Below are 9,676 nucleotides of genomic sequence, written 5' to 3'. Positions count from 1 at the left end.
GTTGGTGAATACCCTCTGGGGACGTTCGACTTTCTTTGCAGCTGGCTCGAGGAGGTTGACCTTATCAATTTTGTTTGCTTGACCGTAGGGGCGAGATACAGTTGATGTAGACCCCTGATAGCCTCTACCCGTAGTCTTGGCTAAAACGCCCTTGTGTAAGTCATCTTCGATACAGGTCCCGAGGATCTGCAGATCCTAGAAAGTTTTAATGTTCTGATACCTTAGAAAGATGGCATAAACCGGACGGAGATTGTTGACGAATTTCTCCACCAAGGTTGATTTGCTTGGTTTACTGACCAATTGGGTGCTTACCCTTCTCCAACGGGTTAGGAATTCGGTGAATCCTTCTTTGTTATTTTGGGTTAGGACCCCAAGGGTGCGAGTGTTGGCTTGAATTTCGAAATTGTCGGCGTATTGCTTTGAGAATTCAACGGCGACTTCGTCCCAAGTGGTAATGCTCTTTGGGTCGAGGGAATAGTACTATTGACGGGGAATTAATTCCAAGGACAATGGAAAGATCCCGGTAAATAGCTCTGGTTTGACCCCTTTAATGGACATGTAATCCTTGAAGGGCCCGGATGTGATTGAGTGGGTCCTCCACTCCTTTGAACTTAGGCACGTCAGTTAAGGTGAAGTTGTCACGTAGTTTATCCCCGACGGGCTCGAACCTTCAATTGTTTTCGACGTGAATGTTGTTTCCACGGGCCAAGAGTTGCTCTTCTAAGAGCTTAAGCCTTTTCCCAGTTTCGGTTAATGGCGGAGTCTTATGATCTCCGGTTTCCTTGTTTTCCAGAGTGTCGATACGGGTCTCGACACGGTCCAAAGTGACCTTATTGGCTGTGAACAAGCTGGCTAGCTGAGCAGTTGTGAGATCTCTGTTATCATCATTGTTGTTGTGGGACGAAGCAGAAGATGGGACCATAGTTTTGAGGCATAAAACGGCTCACGTTACATCCCATTCCTACAACGTTTAACGACGAAACACATACATCACAAAGGATGTAAAGACACTTTGGACTCAGCGAGATGAGGGCAACCGTGTGTGGCGCCTCTGTGCTAACTCGATTGATGGTGCGACGGTGTTGACTAGACTTTGTCTCGCATTCAATGTGATGGCGTGACGCCGTTGAACGAGTCTCGAGATAAGACGACTCATAAGTAAAGACCCACAAGTACGTTTTCTTTGACTCGGTATACACGAGGCGGAATTGGAGTGGTGGACTGAAATTTTCGAAAATAATAATTTTCAAAAAGATACATTTGTTGCTTTATGGACAGCTCTCGAAGAGTAGGGATCTTCAAAGAGTCGGTCAGTTGAAAAGGGTCGTCTTAGGTTTGTTTTCAAAAGACGGTTTGAGTGTGGCGCCTTTGAAAACGATGCGTTGTTTCCGAAGACGGTTTTTTTTTTAAATTCAAAATCGTGTTTTTTGAAAATCGATATTTAAAAAAGGGTCGAAACTATTGTGGTCTCGAGAACGGTGTATTATCCACGAGATTTGAAAAGTCCTCAAAAATGGTGAGTCATTTTCGGGTTTTGAAATGGCCATTTTGTCGGCGCAAAAGTCCATTATGTCGGCGCAAAACCGTTTAAAATCTGTGTTTCAAAATTGCCATTATGACGGCGTGAAAAGGTTCTTTTGTTGAAAAGGTTGTAAAAACCGAGTTTGAAAATCATCATTACGACGGCATGAAAAGGGTTTGCAATGGTCAGCGAAAGACCGAGGTTTGAAATGGCCATTATGTTGGGGCAAAAAGGTGATTTTGTTGAAACGGTTGTAAAAATCGGGTTTGAAAATCGTCATTAAGACGGCATGAAAAAAGTTTGCAACGGTCGGCGAAAGACCGAGGTTTGAAATGGCCATTGTGATGGCGTAAAAAGGTGTTTTGAAAGTTTGGAAATGACACGGAAGGACTTATGATCACATAACACATAAGCACTCACGTTTCATTATATTATGCATAATGTTGACATGGGTTTTGGCTTAATAAGGGTGGTTACATACCAAGCGATCAATCCCTGATTTTCGAGAGGGATGCCAATTCAAACAAACTGTGTAAGGTTGGTGCCCTAGCCTCGTGAACGTGGGAAGTGAATGCTCTTTGGCGAAACAAAATAGTGTAACGCTAATGGTATGCTTGACGCAATCGGGATTCGAAACGCGGGGATGAGAAAACTCACACCGACTTATGACCGTAATATCAATTAATGCACTTCACCCAAGTCCTCGTTCGAGTTTCACCATCTATGGATCGCAAAGACACAAGTGTCCTAGTTTTCCCCAGCGGAGTCTCCAATCTCTGGACATGGGCCACCTACACGCCAAGCCAATCTGTGGACGTGCAGTAGTCGGAAAGCCACTCTCGGCGGCGTAGAAATGCTTTCGACTGGATTGATTTAGATCGGTTGTTTCGTCTCATTGAAGGTCTCGAAACGATGTAGAGATGTTCGGAGTCGCCACCCAGAAATTATGGGATGCCTGGAAACCGTTCGAATCCACTTTATACCTAGGTCAACCAAGGCAAAAAGCTGTGCTTGACATAGGTACTAAAGATACGGAATCGTCCCTCTTTAGCATCCTATCGCAAGAATGACTCTCGTTCGCCCTGGATAAGGTCGCCCACTATCCAAACTTTCTGAGTAAGACGTGAGGGTATGTATTTGGAAGCCCTTTAATCGGACACCCAATCCCGCCCGCGGTAGCAGCCTCAACTGATCGATCTTGGTTGGTTAAGTGCAAAAGTTGATAAAATGGTTTAAATGCATGAATGCGCATCCACAAGTTTAAACCTAACATGTGATATTTGCTAAATCGGTTATTTATCCAAATATCAAGTAATTGAAGTCGGGTTGGATTTAATGTTGATTTGCATGCAAGACGGAAATTAAACATCCATTACCGAGTTAGGTTTATGGTGCATAACATGATCCATTTGTCTTAAAAGTGTTTCAAAATACGAAATGCGAAATGAAAACTCGTCAATCAGATCCGTCTTGTATTCGTGTTAACCAAAGTCGGGATCGTCCTAGACGAGTGCTGGAAATAAAATAGGAGCAGTGCCAGGAAGCCATTGAGGCGCGAGCCGTCAGGCGATGCAAGGAAGCCTGTCCAGACTTGAAATGTAGAAAGCAGGAGATGCCTGGGGGAGCAAGCCATTAGACGACCTATGGGGCCTCTCATGGTTGTTTAAAATGCTTGTAAAATTGTTTGTAAAAGGGTATTTAAAACCCGCTTTTGTTGGAAAGGTTGTTATGACCGTTTTTGTGCTAATATGAAGAACGAGACTCGGAATAATTACCATTGTGTTGATAATATTCGATGTCGAGTTCGGATTTGAAAGCTTGACATGGATAGTTTTGTAAGAAAAGGTGTAAAAATGTTTGATATGAACTAATTATATTAAGTTCATTGCTTTGTAATTAGTCAAAGTTTATCATCGTACTCGGGTTAAACCTATATGGTATGTAGAACCAAGGATGATTATTTATATATGACTAATATGGTTTTTGCAAATGTCAACAAATGAATAAGAGGGCTTTAAAATACCAGTTCTGACCTTGGGTGCCATAATAGGCGTGAGCCACCTAGTAGTGACTAGGGGCTTCTGCCTTAGGTCAAAACTCGATTTTGGCTCAATCATTCCGTATTTTGGATCATGTTATGCATGTTTTAGCATGTTAAAGTCATAGAAACAGATAAAAAGAGCATGAAAGAAAAGGATTAATTGCACCCTCACACTTACATGCTAGGTTGCTTGACGAGAAATCGACAAAGTGCAAGAAGTCGCGAGTCGAAAAACTCAATTTAAAACCGTTTTTTTAAAGTATAGAGTGTTGCTTTGCTTTAGTGATGGTGTAGTTGGTCGAAGTGGTAAGTCAAGTGATTTAATGCACGATGACGGTACCAAACAATGTTTATATGGCTCGTATTTTCAATCGGTAGGTCGAAATATGTGTCGTTTGTTGACTCGGGATGTCGAGGTCTATAATTTTAAGGGAGATAAGAGGGGGCGGACTCTCACGTCCCTTCAAATGATGGACTTTTAGGTGTATTTATAGAGGATTATGTGGCTTTATGCGTTTTGGCGACGTGGCCACATTGGCTGCTTGAAGAGGCGTGAGCATGTCCGCGGGTCTTCAAGTTGTCTTGTCACTATCACGCATTTGGATTTGTGGTTTGTTCTATACTAGGTTTTGTAGGACATGTATGATTGTTGTAGTTGACCATCAGGTATAACGTGTATACTTAGCATGGAAGCTTTGTGATGTTTGTTTTTAGTGTTTGACTCGTTGTTGTAGTCGGGATTTGAATTTTGAGTCCATTTTTAGTCCGGCGTCGGTTTTGACTCTAGTTAGTGTCATTGCGACCCCGTCGTCGTGCATAAATTACTCAAGGTACTTTTGAAACGTTTTGAAAATGTTTTGTTTTCGAAATCGTTTTTGAGTTTTATGACGCGTAGTTTATATAAACTCTTGATCAAACGTAGCGATTCCTAATCATGTTATATTCCGATAATCATCGGGTGTTTGTTGGGGATTCAACAGATATCAGGTATCTTCAGAGTGTAAACAATTGATTAAGGACAATAGGGTGTCATATTATCATAGGGGTAATCAAGTAGTAGATCCAAGAGAATGAGTTTGGGTATTAGGGCAAAGTCATGGTAGAATACGGCCTGAACTTTTTGTCCTACGGCACATAGGTCGAGTTGGGTTAGCTTCTGGCGTACACGCGATCTCCCTACTAATCTTAGTGCATGGTCTAATAATCCTCGAGTTGGTTTATATCATACACGGGTTGTTGAAAAGGCAAAGAATCATGCAAGGTCGTCAATTATGGATTTCATCAAGTATATTGAATCACATGATCTAATACCCAAACGACTAAAGGCATCTTTCTACACAAGTGATCACTAGAGTTTTCATAAAATAATTTAATATAATAAAAACTAAAATATCTTGGCTAAAAATAAGTTTAGAAAACATAGAAATATATTTGTTGTGAAATAAAGACAAGAGATAATTATAGAGAGAATGTATAGAGAAGAAGAGAGAGACATAAGTATATATTATTCCATTACGAAGGGTATATATATACATACAACGATGATAGAGTTTCCATAATATAATATACCCCAGAATATCCTAAGATATGGACATACATATAATAATATTTCATAACACTCCCCCTTGGATGTCCATTATTGAAGAAGATGCCTCGTTAAAAACCTTCCTACAAAAACCCTGTGGGAAAAATGCTAGTTAAGGAAAAGAGTACATTAATCTTCAAACATGCATAACAAGCTGCCTCGTTAAAACCATTCCATGGAAAACCCAGTGGGACAAAACCATGGCTAAGGAAAAAGAGTACAGCGCGTGTCAACTCCCCCTGATGATTACATAACTTGATAAATCTTGAAATGAACCATGCTTTGACGTAACTTCTCAATTGTTGAATAAAATCCATTATTGTTGATAAACTTGATATCTACAAATCCTTGACAATTTCAATCTTCATATTTCTTTAGAACTCACAATCTGGGTGTGTAGTCATTTGTGATGACTCTTGGATCTTCATTTCAAATAATATTTCCACAATAGTGATAGAGAACTTCTTGATAGATGACATCATATTATATGTTAAGAATAACTCATCTTAATAATCATAGTGTATCAATGCGCTTACTGTGCTACCTCGTTAAAAACCTTGCTAGGAAAAACCCATTGGGACAAAAAACCTAGTCGAAGGGAAAAAGAGTGTAGTTATCATTCCTTAACTCCTTATCTTAAGAAGAATCAATCCGATAATTATTGAATAAATAATCCAATGCCTTTGAGCGATTTTCTTTACTAAACCACATATGTATGAATTGGCATTCTGATTGGAGACTTTGACTACATTATTTTCCAATCGTTATGGTACTTCTGCACCTTAAACTAATTTCACATGTTTAGCATGAAGCTCATTTAAATCATTATTCTTATGCTCAAACTTCAAGTTGAGACAATAATAATTTCCTTCAAGTAAGCTCTACATGAGTTTAAATATTCCATTTTGGAAATAATCACGAGTACCTTTCAATCGTTTCGTAGAGGTTCATATATCATGAGCTCCCAAAACTCAATTAATCACCTATCATCATTTAATGATCGTTTTAAAGAGGCTCCTATACGGAGTTATCCTCGTTGGAGTATCTCATAAGATAACATTTCTCTATTTTTAAAACATTTATTAACATGTGCATGCATATGATATGAAACAAATTTATAAATAACATATTCTAAAACAATGCAATAATAATAATGTAAATAATAAAACTAAATGCAATGATGAACTTACTATCTATATGCACATGATGATGACTCGATAATGCAAACTGTATGGTTTCCTTTCCAATATTCATAATTTCGATTGACTCCATGTCAATGGATGGACTTCAGGTCCATGAGCTCATTCATAATCATTGATTATGTGTCGACAATAAAATTGGACTTATTTATAAGATCCCCATATCTAGTCCATTATATTCCGCGCGCAAATGCATATCGGTTCCTTAAACATATCGATATAATTTCAACATCTCGTGATATTGTCAGTACTGAATCAGTGATATCTGAATATATTTGGTACCATTAATTTTTTTATATAGGTCATCTATTATCATTCAGATATTTATGTCACTTCCAGGACATCCAATTTCTTTACTCTAGATGAGCACCAACTGACAATTCTTGCCATTTTCTTATTACTTGTAATATGTTAACCAATATGACTTTCACACTACCTTTTATATGTGGTTATTGTTCAATTTGGCAAGAATCTAACTTTCATTACATATATTTTCTATGACTAATGTATAGCTCGCTATACCACATATAGGGTTAAACTGTCTATAATTAAATCATAGATTTTAATGTAACAATTCACATTTTGATAAGGTGATAAAAGTGGTATCATAATACATCTTCATAACCAAATGAATGCCATCATTTCTAATTTCATGAACCTCTACTTGATGTATTTCATATTGAAAACAAACCACTGAACTTCAGGTCTAGTTGGGGATAATATAATTGTTTGTTTTTACCAGCTTTTCCCTAACATTTCCCCCCCAAGGTGGTAAAAACTATCTATACCAGTTAGATTTAATGGGCAATAAATCATTATATCCACCTTAATTGTCTTATGCAGTTGGTTTTTCAATGTGCTGAATCACATTGCCCAATTTGGAGACTAACGATTCCATATAATAATTAAACTGTGATCACCAATATCAAATATACTCAATTTTCGTGTAGTGTCTTGCATTTAATAAATTTACACGAGAGAGTTTCAGCCCTTATATTTTCCTTGGGATAAACTTCAGGTTTATCAAAACGGGTATAATAAGAACCCGGATGGCTTCACTATGACACATCTGAATTATTTCATGTCAACTTTCTAAGAATCCGGCCAGATAAATTATGTGACATTTGACACAACAGGTGTCTCATATATGTAGGCAAGACCCATCAATGTTACTATAGAAAACATAAATATTTCATAAGATCAATAATTATAAATCCACGTTTCGCAAGATTCAATATAGTTTTAATAAATATACAAGATAATATTACACGAGTACTATAACTTTAGTGAGCATATAAGTTTTTCCGAAAGTATTTGGCGATTTGGATATTAAAATTAATATAGACTCAGATTTATTTCATGATTAAAGTTGTTGACCCACAAAATTATCTATAGCCATTAAGTTTGTAATATGAAAACATGATAATCGTCACTCATAATTCAAAAATAAAAATTAAGGTAAGACAAATTAAATTTATACATTCAAAACTTAAATTAAGCAAAATATAACCATGAAAACATAAACAAATGAATTAATTAAAAGATTGGTAATCCGACTTAAACCACAAAGCAATAAACGTTGAAATACGTACATCCACAAAACTATTAATAGCTAATTAATACAAAGGCGTATGAATGTAGATCTTAGATTTGTTTATAAGAGAAGATGATGCCCACTGGAAACATGGTTATTTGTAAACAAAGAAATCAATATTGGTACGTGTAATAGCTAAATAATTCATCAACTTGCAATAGTCAAGACTTAATATAATATACTACTTTGTACATAGTTTCGAATTCTTAATAACAGATTAAGAAATTATTTCCCTTTGCTCAGTCGGTTAAATTGGTCATAATTTCAGTATTTGTAAACTCTATGAACTTAGGATCATAGTTTCGTTATCTCACAAACACTATGAACTTCAGGCCATAGTGTGAATGTCAAATTTTTAACCGTGAATATTTTTCCCTTCTTTCTCATATCGAAATTTCGAGCATATATGAGTCTCACATGACTTTTAAGAGAAATTTCTTTTGATAAACGAATATGGCTCAATAAGGCCACACCATTAAGCTCAATTAAGCCTTCTTTACTTGGCTCATCAAATACCACATTATTAGGCTCAATTAAGGCCGCAATATTAGGCTTGTCATAACGCCATATTCTCGATATCTGCTACAGACTGAGTCTTTATGAGATGCCACATTCACTTCTAGGAATGGATCAAGTTTCATATCTCATTAATTATACTGTTCAACTTCAGGTGAGCAAGAATCAATTTGCAAATAAATTTGCCTTTAAAAGAGACAATTTAAAATCAACAGTTGTTCATATTCTCAAAGACGTGGAGTACTGGCCACTAGCATTTACAGGTGGACTTCTAGCCACTTACACTTATACAATATGAATATATTGTATTGATGAGACGGTGTTAAATTATTACACACCTTTAAAACTTTGAACTTCAGGCCAAAGTTGGACATATTGCTCATCTTTATAATAAATCTTTTTTAGAACTTCAGGTCCAAAATTACATAATATGCCCCTTTACAAACTTTTCCACCACATATATAGAACTACGGGTCCAAAAAAAAAAAAAAAAAACTAAGTTACGTATATCATAAAAAACTTAGAACTTTATGGCCAAATTGTTAGGTTCATATACCTATTATTAGACTCTTCTAATAGTGAACTAATTAACTTCTTAATTTGTGTTCTTTAGATCTAGTGCATGCATAACAAAATAAGAGATTAATAAAGAAAAACAATGTCCCTTACATTGTTAGGTGGGTCGAAATATGGGCACAAATAAGGCCACCTTCCTTATTTGTTCTTGAGCTTAAATATATTGGATGATCCTCCAAAATCCTAATGTAGAGATTCTCCTTTTGATTGCACCCAAGACTTAACCCTTATCTCTACTAAATAATATTTGCTAGATATTTATTTTGTAGTCTACCTTAAAATTAATTACTAATACTCATATATTACATTAATAATATTAGTAATATCTTTGAACAATTTAGATCATTATTTCTCTAGTTTTAGAGAAAGATGAACAATGTAAGAGAGAAGCATGCATGTGTATGAATGAATATGCATGAGTTGAATGAATAGAGAACAAAATTCTCTAGTGTGTGTGGGTGTACCGGTTTTGGAGGGGTGGAGGACCAATATATGGTCCTTCCCTTTTTCCTTTTGTTCTTCACAAGACATAGTAGGTTTTAGACTAGTTAGACTAGGTATCATTATTCTATTTTATCACATAAAATAAAACAAACACAATCCACTACTAGTCCCTCCATTTAGGTCTACCTATGAAATGGAC

This window comes from Silene latifolia, chromosome 11, assembly GCF_048544455.1.
Source record: "Silene latifolia isolate original U9 population chromosome 11, ASM4854445v1, whole genome shotgun sequence".
Classification (NCBI taxonomy): Eukaryota; Viridiplantae; Streptophyta; class Magnoliopsida; order Caryophyllales; family Caryophyllaceae; genus Silene; species Silene latifolia.
The sequence above is the reverse complement of the archived record's forward strand: the minus strand, read 5'-3'. Positions refer to the sequence as shown.